This window comes from Vombatus ursinus, unplaced genomic scaffold, assembly GCF_900497805.2.
Source record: "Vombatus ursinus unplaced genomic scaffold, bare-nosed wombat genome assembly UNPS02014830.1, whole genome shotgun sequence".
Taxonomy (NCBI): Eukaryota; Metazoa; Chordata; class Mammalia; order Diprotodontia; family Vombatidae; genus Vombatus; species Vombatus ursinus.
The window spans coordinates 25,883,601-25,898,521 of NW_020954608.1; the positions used below are offsets into that span (position 1 = coordinate 25,883,601).

At 36.6% G+C, this 14,921-nt stretch overlaps 1 pseudogene; it reads right to left on the reverse strand.

The window, feature by feature from the left end:
* Positions 1-471: 471 nt before the first annotated feature.
* The window catches only part of LOC114025464, a 94,051-nt pseudogene continuing 79,601 nt past the window's right edge, over positions 472-14,921 (reverse strand).

Consider the following 14,921-nt stretch of genomic DNA (forward strand, 5'->3'; position numbering starts at 1 on the left):
CCAAAGAAAGATTCTATGGTCTGACCTTTTTTTACATAGTTTGCTCATGTCCCTGGCCAATTATTTGAGGTTTAAACTCTTTGTTAAGGTAGGTGTCTGCCTCCAGTGTGAAGAATGTACTGTCCCAAACTTTGGGGGTTTTTTGTAGCTGTTTTCAGAGATACTTCTAGGAACCTGTAAATTTTCAGTTTTTCCAAGGTGGTATGATCAAAAATGAGGTGTTTACTCCTTTCCTGGCCTGTGCTCTGGTTTATGAGTGACCACAAACACTCTTTTCTGCCCTGGAACTGTGAGGAAGATTCCTTCTCCAACCCCACTACAAGCTCCACCACGCCAGAGGTCCTCTTCACACCAGGACCACTACCAAGAACTGTAACCCAGATCCAAGTACAGGCAAAGCAAGAGTATCCTGCCTCAGCACCAGCAAAGAGATCCCTGCAATCTCTCTCTGATCAGCCACTAGATTCCCCCTCAGACTGTAGGCCCTATATTTTTCAATATGTATGATGACAAGGTTCTTCCAGGAGTTGCAACTCTGCTACCACAACCTGGGCCTGCCACAGAGGTGTTCAGGTTCATGAGACTTCAGAAGATTTAATCTATCCTTCTCCAACTGTCACCTGATGTGGCTCATGGAACATTGGCAATGCATAAGGAGTTATGATGTAGTCTTGAGTTAAAGTGTCATTGTGTGTACTCTTTCATTCATTAAAATAGAAGTTAAAACTACACATAATTTTGTTCCCCTCTGCCTCTTATTGGGATCATAATACACTTAGCCAACCCATTTCTTGTTCCAACCATGATCTGGTGTAACTTGGGATGCTGCAAGCAGCATACCACATTTGCATTGGTGACATCAATTTCATAATCTTTACTGAATGTCTGGCACTCAAAAAAAAAAATCAAGTCTGCCACTGCCACCTCCTTACTTAACAAATGTTCCAGTGACCAACAGCTTTTCATCTGTACTGAAGCAGCAGTCATTGAGGAAAAAATATGAAGACTGGAAGCTGAAAAAAGTGATCTCTTAAACTGTTGGATATCCTATAGTTTTCCAGTGCTGTCTCATCCCTGAGAGGCAAGGACAGTGCCATCATAAGAAAATGTCACAGAAGAAGTGTTTGTGCTAGAATCATGGGCTTCCCTGTAGCAGAATTTGTTATGAACACTCATATTTCTAAACCATATCTGGACACTTTCATCCTGGCAGTCTACTGCAATGAGCTTCCCATCTCTACCATATGTACAAGTGGTCAAAATTACTTTTTTTTTCTTTCCCTTGAACTGTTTTAGGTTCAAACATGCTTTTGTGCTTTATATCCTTGTCCACATCACAGGTTTGCATAATTCCATCATGTGAACAAGTCAAAAATCCTTCCTTTATTTTGACAAGCCGACAGCCAGTATTAAGCATTGTTGTGTGACCCTTGGGGTTGACCATGTCTACAATATACTGGTTTCCTTTCACAAATTTCATCACTTTGACCTGAGAGTTTCTAGACACAAGAAGAATTACATCTCCTGAGCTGCTATACTATAGCCACTTAATTTTATGACCATCACAGGGTTGAAGAGATTGGAAAGCTTGAAGGAAATCATCCATCCCTGCAAAATTCCAAAATGTCACATCATAAACAAATCTTCCTGTTGCCAATGATTCCTGAAGGGACAAGACCTAAGGCAGAAATTGTTTTATTGACATGCTACAGAGTAACTTCATGATCATGATAATCAAATAGTTTTTTCATAGGGTTAATTTCATCTTGTATTTCATCTTCTTCATCATCATCATCATCATCATCATTGTCACTGTCCAGGTATCCAGGTAGGAATCACCCTATGAGTTCATCTGTATCTTCAGATATATTTGGGTGATTCTATGTAAAAAAGAGGCCCAATTAATTCTTCATCAAAGCTATCTTCATTTCCCCCACTCTCTGTATCACTGGAAGCTAATATAGAAGGATATTTGGTCAAACTTGAGCCTGAAGGCATTGATTCATTATTTTCATGTTGCCTTCTTAATTCTATCTCTTTCTGGCTTCAAAATCTTTTCTACTTTCTTCCACAGTGGTTTGTTGGGTTTTCTCAAACATTGCTTCAAAGCCAAATGTCCTGGCTTTCTTTCCAAAAGATCTATAGCTCCATTCACAGCACCACCTTGGAGGGAATGGCTGCCCAATTTCTGATAGAAAACAATCATATTAACTTCCAAGAATTACCTGTTTAAAAAAAGAGGAGGAGAAGGAGAAGGAGGAGAAGGAGAAGGAGGAGAATAACAGCAACAGCAACTCTGAGAGAATGTCAGTATTGTATAACAACAATTTTGTCTACTCAGAAGCTTTAAAATTTTTCCCAGGTTTCTAAATGTGTAAAAAGATGCTTCAAATCCAATTACAAATAACCTAAAAATGGAAGTATCTTTATATCTATACTTTCCTGATTTATCAATTAAACAAGAGATACAATAAATGGTTCAGAATCTAATAATATGTCAGGGTAATTGCTCTGGGAATCAATAATCATTATCCTACTAAATCAATGGGTGTACACAGCATAAACTATTGGGTTGGATCTATACTAATCTCAGAAAATGACCATAAAAATTACTTTTAAAAAAAATCTCAAATACCCTTTTGTAATCTTATCAATAGTATAAAAGTAAAATGAATAGAACTTTATAACTGTGCCCAAATTTATACAGTAACTTAATAGCCCAAATAGAATTGAACTGCTGGGCTTTACATTCTCAGAATAGGTTCAGATCATTAGGCAATCCCTAAGAGCCATGAAACATAGACTGATTTCCTAGCAGACTCACCAAAATTCAAACTATTTCCCTCTAGCTATAGCTTCTCTACAGAAACCCATCTTCCTGAATAGCAAGTAACATTTAAATATGGAGTATGAGAAGGCATCATCTCTAAAGAAAAGATACTGAATATTAATTAATTACCTGGATAACCTGGATAAATTGCCACAGATATTCTCAGATTTCTCAATGAATAATCAAAGCCAAAAAAATTTAACTGCTTTGGAGGAAAAAAAAGAACTTGCGAAAAATCTGGGAAGGGAATTTCCTTTACTTTGTGATAGGGAATTTTCCTTTTTGGATAACTAAAGCTACACCTGCTGTATGTGAATCCCCTCCAGTATTTACACACTGAACAAAGGTCATTATGGCAGAGATTGTAGGTGCAACTCCTTCTTTCTTTCCATAAAATTTCTAAGAGAGGCCATTCATCAATTCCTTGATCCTCTCCAGTTGGAATATAAACTAGAGGATAGGGATTATTTCATTTTTTTTTCCTTTGTATGTCCCCAGTACCTAGCACAGTAATGTCTGACATAAAATGGTTAATAAATTCTTATTTATTGATTATCTTCTGCAATAATGTATTCTTGTCTTTGTCAAACAAAGGTATCTAATTTTTGCCTCATTTTAGTCTTTAAATTAGACATTCAGAAGTACTAAGTTATAAACATTATTTATATATCATAACATAAAATATAGCCCAAAAAAACCAAAGGCTAGAATGAGACCCAATCAATTAATAAGCATTGATTAACTACCTACCATGTACCAAATGATTTATTAAGCACAGAAAGATAGAAAAATAAAAAAAAAACAGTCCCTGCTGTCAGTAACTTTACATTATTCTAGGGCTTATGTTTTCTGAGCTCATTAAGTATCAGGACAGACAATGAACACCACACAAAAAGAAACAGAAAGTTGCAATTGTGGCAGAATATGAGGTGAAACATTAAGTGGGCAGGATCTGGAAATACTCTGTTTAACCCTATAAAATTTGAATTTGTTTTGAGGCAGTCTGCTGGACTTCACCTAACACTCCATGAATGAAATGTTTTAAAAGACACAGCTGAGGCAGAACCAAGATGGCAGAGTAGAGATAGCAATCCATCAAAACTCTTCCAACATTCTCATCCAAACAACTTTAAAATAAGTCAAATGGAATTCTGGAGCTGCATAGCCAGTAAAAGATCAGACTGAGGCATAATTCCAGCCCTAGACAATTTAGAACATCAGTAGGAGATGTTTGTGACACTGGGGTGAAAACCTACTGAAAATAGTATGGCAAAAACCAGCAGTGGGCCTTGGAGGTGGCTACAGCAGCAACAGCAACAGTTTCAATTGTTCTCTGCCCAGAGACAGTAAAGGAATTGGACATTTGATCAGAAAGGGATTATAGGGGACCCTAGCTGACCCAGAGGATTCAGAGGCAACTCTATTGCCTATACAAGTTCCAGCTCGCAGCTCTGGGGTATAAAGGAGTGCTTTTTTTTCAGTCAATAGGGAGCAGGGCCCCTGGTCATAGTTTCAAAGCAGAGAGAAGTACTAGCACTTATGGCTACAAGGGAGCAGGGGCCCTACTTGGGTAAAGACCAGAGCAGTGACCACATCTCTCCCAGGATAACATGACCTTGGAAGTACTGAAAACTTGGTGACCCCCAGAACTAGCTCCAAAAACAGGAAGAAAAAACCTGAAGCATGGTACAGTGCTTCCCCACCTAGGTGATCAGAGCCCAACTTTAACATAAAGTTTAAACTCAAGAAATAGACTAGAAAAATTAGCAAACAACAAAAACAAAAAAAAGAACCTTACCATGAAAAACTACAATCGGGGCAGTGAAAGATCAAGACACAAACTCAGAAATGACAACAACATGAAAACACGTATAAGCAAAGCCTCAACAACAACAAAAACAAAACTCGGCAAATTTGATACAAACCCAACAAGATATTCTAGAAGTATTAAATAAAGAGATAAGAGTGGTACAAGGAAAATTGAGGAAAGAAAAAATGATGCAAGAAAATTACAAATATACCATTAACAGCTCAGTAAAAGAGGCACAAAAATTCACTGAAAGAACTCCTTTAAAAACAAAATTGGCCAAATGGAAAAAGATATACAAAAACTCAATGAAGAAATTATTTTCTTCAAAATTAGAATTGAGCAAGTGGAAGCTAAGTTTCCATGAGACTTCAAGAAACAATAAAATTAAGTCAATGGAATAAAAATAAAAGAAAATAAGACATATATCTTTGGAAAAACAACTGATGTAGAAAATAGATTATGGAGAGAGAATTTAAGAATTATTCGACTACCTGAAAACCATGATCAGTAAAAGAGCCTAGATATCATATTTCAAGAAATTATAAAGGAAAATTGCTCTTATATCTTAGATCCAGAGGGAAAAATAGAAATTAAAAGAATATAGCAATCACCTCCTGAAAGAGATCCCAAAATGAAAATTCCCAAGAATATTATAGCCAAATTCCAGAGCTCCAAAGTCAAGGAGAAAATACTACAAGCAGCAAAAAAAGAAATCATTCAAATATCAAGAAGCCATAGTCAGGTTCACATAAGATTTATTAACTTCCACATTAAAGGAATATAATATTCCAAAAGGCAAAGGAGCTAAGATTACAACAAAGAATAACCTATCCAGGAAAACTGAGTATAATACTTCAGATGGAAAAATTTATTTAATGAAATAGAGAACTTTCAAGCATTCCTAATGAAAAAAAAACCAGAGCTGAATAGAAAATCTGATATTCAAACACAAGCCTCAAGAAAAGCATAAAAAGATAAACATGAAAGAAAAATCACAACATGTGACTCAACAAGGTTAAACAGTTTACATTCCTATATGGGAAGATAAAACATGTAACTGCTGAGAACTTTATCATTATTAAGGCAATTAGAAGGACTGCATAGAAACAGGGAACTGGAGTGAGTTGATAATGTTGAGATGATCTCAAAAAGTTAAGGGATGAGAAAGAAAGATGCACTGGGAGAAGGGGAATATCTCACATAAAAGTATTCAAGGAAGAGATTTTTCAGTGTAGGGACAGGAAATACTTGAACCTCACTCTCATCTGAATTAGTTCAAGAAGGGAAGAATATCCCGACACTCTCAATTTGATATAGAACTCTATGTTATCCAACCTGGAAGTAGGAGGGGAAAGGGATGAGAGAGAGATGGAGGGATGGGGTTGGAGATGAGAAAAGGGAAGGTAGATTAAGACAGTAGTGGTCAGAAAGAAAACAAGCTTTTGAGGAGGGACAAGAGAGAGAGACAGAGGCAGAGACATACAGAGAGAGATGGAAAAGGAGAAGTGGAAAAATTGGATGGAGGGAAATATACAATTAGTAATCATAACTGTGAATGGCATAAACTCACCCAAAAATAGAAGTGGATAACAGAATAGATTAGAAACTAGAATCCAACAACGTGTTGTTTATAAGAGACGTATTTGAAGCAGAAAGAATAAAATAAGAGGCTGGAACAGAATCTATTATACTTCACTAAAATAAAAAGGCAAGGGTAGAAATCATGATCTCAGATAAAGAAAAAATAGACTTAAAAGAGATAATCAGGTAAATACATTTTGCTAAAAGGTACTAAAAACAATGAAGTAATATAAAAAAATTATAGCAAGTTTGTCTAATAAAGGCCTCATTTCTCAACTGTATAGGGAACTGAGGCAAATTTATAAGAATACTAGTCATTCCCCAAATGATTAATCATAAAAGGATATGATGAAGAAATCAAAGCTCTACAGAGGCTAAAACAGCTCTGCGATACCACCTCACACCTATCAGATTGGATATGACAGAAATGGAAAATGATAAATGTTGGAGGAGGAGTGGGAAAATTGGGACACTAATGCACTATTGTGGAGTCATACACTTATCTAACCACTCTGGAAAGCAATTTGGAACCATACTCAAAGAGCAAATTGTGCATGCCCTTTGACCTAGCAATACCACTACTAGGTCTGTATCCAAAGAAATTTTTTTTAAAGGGAAAAGGACCTATTTGTACAAAAATATTTATAGCAGCTCTTTTGTAGCAGCAAAGAATTGAAAGTTGAGGGGATGCCCACCAATTGGGGAATGGCTGAACAAGTTGTGGTTTATGACTATGATGGAATACTATTGTGCTATGATGTTTATGTGTTTATGACTATGATGGAATACTATTGTGAAATAATAAGGGGGTGACCTATATGAATTGATGCAGAGCAAATTAATTAGAACTAAGAGATCATTGAACACAATAACAGCAATATTTTAATGATGATCAGCTGTAAAAGACTTATCTAATCAAAATAATGATCCAAGAAATTTCCAAAGGACCATAACGAAAAATGCTATCCATCTCTAGAGAGAGAACTGATGAACTCTGAATGCAGATTGAAGCATACTTTTTCATTTTCTTTATTTTTCTTGTTTATTTGTGTACATTTTCTTTTGCAACATGGCTACTATAGAAATATATTTTGCACAAGTTCACATGTATATGGGTGAGGGAGGGGTGGTAGGAAGAGAGAGAATTTGGAACTCAAAATTGTTTTAAAAAAAGTAATGTTAAAAATAAATAAGAGAAGAAAGTACTCCTTCATCAGGGTGCACAGTTCCTTTTTTCCTTCCCTTAACCAATTTGTTTCCTTTTTACTTCCCCCTGAGCTAGAGAATGACTAATATGTTCAAATCAAAGAAGTATATGAGCTTATTCTCTTTAAATGTCCATGAGATCATCATTTGAGAATTCCTATTAATCTATTGTAACACAGTGGGTAGAGTTCTGGGACTGGAGTCAGGAAGAAATCATCTTTCTAAGTTCAAGTCTGGCCTCAGATACTTACTAGCTATTGAACTTTTGCAAGTCACTTGATACTATTTCCCTCAGTTTCTTCATCTGCAAAATGAGCTGGGGAAGGAAATGGCAGACCTCTCCAGTATCTTTGCGAGAAAAACCCCAAATTGGGTAATGAGTCAGACATGACTGAAATGATTGAACAACATTGTTTATTCTTTGTTCTTCTGGGAAATCCTCCCTAAATCTTTAGGGAATTCGTTTAGTTAGTTAGCAGTTCATCTAAGGATAAAATGGAGAAATAAGAATCAATCATAAAACATATCAATTGACTACTTTGTGTCAGGTACTATACCAGGCATTCAGGATACAAAGACAAAAAAGGAAAAGAAAAGTAAGAAACAGGCTCTGCTGTCATGGAGCTTATATTTCATTGGTGGATATTTTACATGTATAATTGAATATATAAAGAATAAATATATAGTTATGGAGGGAGTATTCTAGCATTTTGGGAGATCAGGAAAGGCATCAGTTGGCACTTGAGAGCTGTATGTTGAAGGAAATGAGAGATTCTTAGACACACACAAGAAAGGAGAGAATTTCAGTCATAGGAGATAGCTAATAAAAGGTCACAGAGATAGTAGATTGAGTATCCTCAATAAAGTATAGAGAGACCAGTTTGGCTCAACCACAGAGTGCAAAATGGGGGGAGTAAGCAAGCATATGGTGAGATTAGAAAGATTTGAAAATTTGGGGCTATATTAGAATAACCTTTAAAAACTAAACATATTTTATCCTAGAGGTGATAGGTAACCACTAAAGTTTATTGAGTAAGGCAGTGACATAATCAGATCTGCACTTAAGAAAAATCATTTCAGCCACTGTGTGGAGTATAAATTAGAAAGGGGAGAGCTGAGGCAGGAAGGCCAATTCATAGCAGTAGTACAGACAAAGCTTTGAACTAAGGTCGTAGATACCTGGGTATCATTTGGCCTCTTATTAGATATAGGGGTATGTATCTAAAAATATTAATGGAATCATTTTAATGCATTTCATAGTGCTTACAAATGTGTACACTAGGATCAGACTGAGCAAATTCTATTTCATTCACAAAATGTGAACACATCCCTCCCACAACTACCAATGCATCTGGCAGCAACAGACACATTCTGAATTTCCTCCCCAATACACATTGCCTTGAAAACCAAATACAAATGAATTGGACTGCTTTAAGATATGGTCATAAATGCTAGCTAAGCAGTTCCTGCTTTACAGGGAACCCAGGAAGAGGTATTTTTGTTTGTTTTTGTCTTCCCTGCCTGGAAGTTGTCTATTTTTTTATTCTCTTGACAGGTAAGGGATTTAGCTACAGCTTCTATTTTGTGGCCCCTGCCTTCTGCCAGGGTCTAGATGCCATCAAATTTAAGAGGAATCAGTTATTTAACTTCATTAAAAGTTCTTATAAAAGTTAAATCCTTAATCACAACTATCTCCTTAGAGTTCTTTGTATTTTTGGAGGGAGAAATTTCATAGAAAAGTAGAATATATATATATATACCTATATACATATATTAATTTAGAATGACAAGTCTTCAGAGGTTTGCTGCATGTAATATTGAATATGAAAGTCAGATATTTAGGACAGAAGATTTGAGGTGCAGGATCAGTTTCCAGTGTCCTATTGATCTAACCTTTTTTTTTAATTCCTTCCTTCCCCTCACCTCCATTTCAAGGTAAAAACCAAAAGAAGCTGCCAGGGATTGAAAGAAAACTGAAGTAAAAATACAATGACTTAGACCCATACAGCTCTTTCTGTTTTGTTGCAGGGTAGTACCTAAAACTGTTTTGCAGAATAATGCAGTTTGTCTGTCAAGAACTGACTGGAAATAAGAGTACTTTCTAATTCTAAGTCATATAGAGGCATGAGGCAAAGATGTGGATCATGGTAGCAGAAGTAGGTAATTTAAAAAAAATAGACTAAATAGATGACTCTGTTCCAAAACATCTTAGCCTTTGGAGCAAATATTGTCTCTGTAAACTAACATACATCCATGTCGTTATGGGGAAGAAGCCATAGCTAAGTATTTTGCCTAGTTCCTAGATGTGTAGTCTTTCATTAAAGCACTGAAACTTGGTATCTAGGCCTTAAAAAAGATGGAAGAACTGACTGTTTCTCTTATGCAGAATAGGTAGTTCCTAAACTGAGAACTATAATAAAAGTCCAATAGATAACATAAGTAAGAACAGCCCAGCCAGATGCCTACTGGAGACATAACACACAAGGAATAGCGAAGATTCAACAGCCAACCAAAGGGAATAGTATTGTAGTGCCAAGAGGGTACCAGGACCTGCAGAAGGTAGAATGATGATATTTTAGAGAAGGAAACTAAGATACAGATCGATCAGTCAGAAAACATGTGTTAAGTGCCTACTATGTGCCAGGCACAATACTAAGCACTAAGCACACAAAAAGAGGCAAAAATAGTGCCTGCCTATAAGGACCTCACAATCTAATGAGAGAGAGAGCTAGCAAACAAATATGTACAAACAAGCTGTATACAGGAAAAATAGGAAATAATTAAAAGAGGGGAGACTAGAATCAGAGGTTGGGAAATCAAGTAAGGTGTTTTTTTTTGGTTTTATTTTGTTTTTTGAGGATTGGGGAAAACATGGACATGTTAATAGGTGATATGGAAGGAGCCAACAGACAGGGAGAAACTGAAGATAAGTGATAGGGTGGGAATAACTGAAAGTGTAATCTCTTGGAGTGATCACTTGTGCAGGTGCAGGGGTGAGCCTTGGAATTTAAGTGACTTACCAAAGTCATACTTAATGTATCTGAGTTGAAAGTAGAATTGATGTCTTCAGTATTCCAGGTCTAGTGCCATTTCACTATGTTGTTTCAGATATAAACTATGAATTATCCTACCATACATGTATCCTAACCAAATATATCCCCTATATTTGCATGATTCCTATGCCCAGCCATCCTTCTGGCTGATGGCACAAGTATTTGTGAGAGTGGACTCCATATTTTGGGGGGCCAATTAATGATGTACTACTACTTTTCTTATTATATCATTTCATTAAATGTATTTCCTTTGAACTCATCATGTCCCATGACTGATTTGAAAAATAGATCAGGAAGAGGAAAACTTTCAGGGAAAGTGTATGAATGAGACATGTGTGCCCCTCCCTTTGTGTGCTCAGGCCACACACGTTCCCACATGATGTGCTTTCATTTACTAGTCACTCAGAGGACAAGGTGAGTTTCTGCTGCTCATTGAAAGATTGTCTTTTTCTGCTGCTATCTCTTTGGCATTAGAGATGCTATTCAGCTGAGGTGCTACCTCAGGAGAAGGAATTAGCTCTGTCATTTCTTTCTTTTATCTTATAGCCCAGAAGTTAAGCTTCAGCTCTTTTAGGAGAAATGCAGGCCATCACATACAATGAACACTGCATGAGAAAAAATTCTTATCTTGGGCTTTAGAAAGAAAAAGAAGTGAATCGGCTCCATGAATTCTATTACCAAGAGTTAAGCTCTTCCAAACAAACTCAGACCAGCCAACTGACTAATTAAACCCTAAAGACATTTAGTCTGTCTTTCTGAATCACCTCTTCTTGGTACTAAAAGCCACATCCTTATCTCAAGCTTCTATTTGACTTGGGGTTGGAAAGCCCAGTTGAACTCTCCTCAGTACCCAATAATCAATCCACATTATACCTCAAACCATTTGGGAGACTTCTTCTTTGGGAGACTTCTTCTGAACAAAGTTCAAATGGCTATGTGTGTATGGCTGTTGCTGTGGCATTTTTCAGTCCTCCCCTTCATCTGCCTATGACATATATATCCTCCGTTTTGCTTTGTATTTGAAGAGGAGGCAAAAGCTAAAAAAAGAAAAAAAAACCTAGGTAATGCTACTTTAGGGTTCTCACCATGGGCTTCAAATTATTTTTTTTAAATCTTCACCTTTGATGTCTGTGGCCAGCAACCAAATGAGCCACCCAATGCTTTCACTCACCAAAAAAAAAAGGTAAAACTGAGGATTACTACTTTATTATAACATTAATAATGTATTGTGATATATTATAGCATAGTATGATATAAAACAATATGATGTAGCATAGTATAGTAAAAATATTATTTTTAATATAGCTGACATTTACATTGAGCTTTAAGGATTGTAAAGTGCTTTACATAAATTTTCTGATTTACTCATTTTCAGTCATCTAAAAACTTAGACCCTTACATTTCTGCTTTCATCTTTTGATGCTTCTCTTCAAAGGAAATAGGGGTGTTTTTTTCCTCCCTTAGGCCTTCTTGACTCTTATCTTCTTTCACCCTTCTGCCTACTTATCTTTGAAATGCCCTTAGCTTCAAGAGCTACTAGTTCAGCCCTGCATTTGACCCTCATCTATTATCTTGCGTCTTTTCCCTTGCCTAGTCTTTCTTCTTTTCTTATAATCAGCCAGTCTTTAGTCATGCCTGTCACCTTCCTCTTTTCCTGTCCCTCAGCTTTGTCAGTTACCATCCTTCACACTTTGAACAACCTCCCACATCCTATTCAAGCTTCCCTTCTCTCTTCACATAAAACCTATTTCAAACCTTCCTCCTGCAAAAAAAAAAGCCTACCTGCCAGGAAGATCAGTGAGCAGGCATTTGTGTGCCCTAGGCAAGCTTGGAAAATTAATGTAATGGCATTTCAAATTGGTGCCCTCTCTGTACTGTTTTCTATAGGAAGCTTTGAATCTTCACCATAACATTTACTACTTGGCTAATCCTAAAATAAATACTTACGTGCCATGTAAAGCAGATTTTTCTCCAATTAAAAGTATGTGCATTAACTTAAAATATAATTATAGTTATATCTGACAAAAAATATTTCTATTTTATTTAAAATCTGTGATATAAATATTTTTATATTTTATATAGAGTAATAATAAAAAGTCACTTTCATTATACTCCCTGAATGTTCATCCTAAATGACTGCCCAACTTGTCTTCCCCTAGTCATAACTGTGTACTTCTTAACCCAGATCCCTAGCCCAAGTTCCTTTGCTTGGTTTAGGCATAAGTATAGTGCATGCCTTAGCCTCACAACTCACCCCTGGGACTGGCTACACATACTTATTTTATCCTATAATGTCCTTCCTCTTTGAACCCATACTGACCTCTGATGATAGGCTAATTTGAACTTGTTCAGGAGATAGATAATCTAAAGAGAAGTCTATTCCTCTCCCGTTGATCCTGCTTGTTCTCTGATTCCTCTTCTATGCTTGTGCCTCAGCCTCTGAATCCCATGGATAATAATTGATGAACTCCATGATTCCAAATATAACTTAAACTCATAACAGTTCCTGCTCTTCCTAATCATGGAAAGGACACCGTATACTTTAATGTGAAAGCCTTTTGGTGTCCAAGAAACCAGCCAGTGAAAACCTTAGTAAAGTGAAACTGGAAATAAGAACACTCACTGAAGAAAAACAATTTTGAAAGAAATGTTCCACATTTGACCTTATTGTCCTTTCTAGAAAATCAAAGATGTGAAATCTCCTTTTAATATTGCAAGTCATAGGATCTAAGAGTTGTAGGAAATTCCAGAGGTCAACTCATCTAAGATATACCCAAATACCAATCCCTCATACAATACAACTAAATTCAATAAACATTTATCAAGCTCCTTCTGTATGAAAGACACTATGTTAGGCCCTGGGCATGCAAAGATAATAATAAAATAGCCCTTGCCCTTAGTGAGCTTACATTCTACTGGGTACAAATACCATATACAGAGAGAAGTGAAGAAAAAACAGAGTATATGCAAAGTGAATACAAAGTAATTTTGAGCAGAGGTGAAGAGTGCACAGGCAACTACAATATCAGCAAAGATCCTGTGTTCAAGGTGCCACTCCACTTTGCATTTGCTGCTTTCAGTTCTAAGGAACAAGATCCCCCTGCCATGTTACACTCATCACTTCTAATGTCATCTTGCTGCTAACTTAAGCCTTGACTAACACCACCTCCCTCATCTTCCTCCCGCTTCTGATTGGAGGGTTGGAGAGTGGAGTACCAAACTCCTCCCAATGACTTTCTTTACAGAGGGCAGAAACTGGACTTTCAGCTCATTCCACTTTGCATCTGCTGCTCTGCTTGGTTTCAACTCCAAAAGGGGAGCTATCCCAATACCAGATACCTACTGGTATAATCCACCTCCCTTGCCACTTTCCTGCCTTCTTTTATGTGTTGTCTCCCCCTTTGGATTGTAAGCTCTTTGAGGGAAGGGATTGTCTTTTTGTTAATTGCACCTCCAGCACTTAGTAAAGTGCCTGGCACATAGTAGACACTTAATAAGTGCTTATTCAATTGTATTGGACCTGAGCTAACCTTGAGAGTAGCTAAGGATTTCAAGAGGAAGAGATGAGGAGAGTGAGCACCCCAGGTATGCAGACAATCTCTGAAAAGTCACAGAGGTTGAAGATAGAATGTTGTGCAAGGGAAAGAGCATCCCCAACAACCAGGGATGGGAATAACACTTTTGCAGGCTCTCAACAAGAGAGGATTCTATGATGTAGTTCAAGTAGAATATATTTTTGCTACATTGTACCATATGTATACCACCAGCATGTAAGTGCAAAGTTGCAAAGGAAAAGGGAGTTAGTATTTGGTTTCAAGCAATAGCCTGATCATCTGATTTATGTCTGTGGGTAGGCACTCTTAAACATATATTGTGGCAACAAAGCTTTTGGCAAACTGGTGAAGCTTGTGAATCTTCTTTTCAGAATAATGTTTTTAAATGATTAAATAAAATGCATAGAGTTATAAAGAAAACTAATTATATTGAAGTACAGTTATCATTTTTAATGATTTCATAGGTCATAAGGGGTCAAGAGCCCCTGATCTGAAGTAAGTGGCCAAATGGCATTATGTGGGGTATTAAGGTACCACCATGGAGTTTAGATATAATGCACTAGTAATGTTTTTGCAAACTAATATTGGTTGAATTAATATTATATGAAGTATTCTTGTACAAACTTTTGTGGGGGCTTTTGCGGTATATATTACATGCCATCAGGATCACAGATAGAGAATTCAATGGAAAACAAGACCCAAGAAGTAGATATTGCCACTGACCTCCCACTTTAATTGTTTTCAAAAATTCTGTTTTTCTTCTCATTTGGTATCTTATCCCTGATTTACTTTGTTTTTATCATCTTGTCATTTCTCTAAACTCTCAACCGAGCATCTCAAAAGTTTTAGTGATAGCTAAAAGCCCCAACAAATACCTCTTAGCTCAT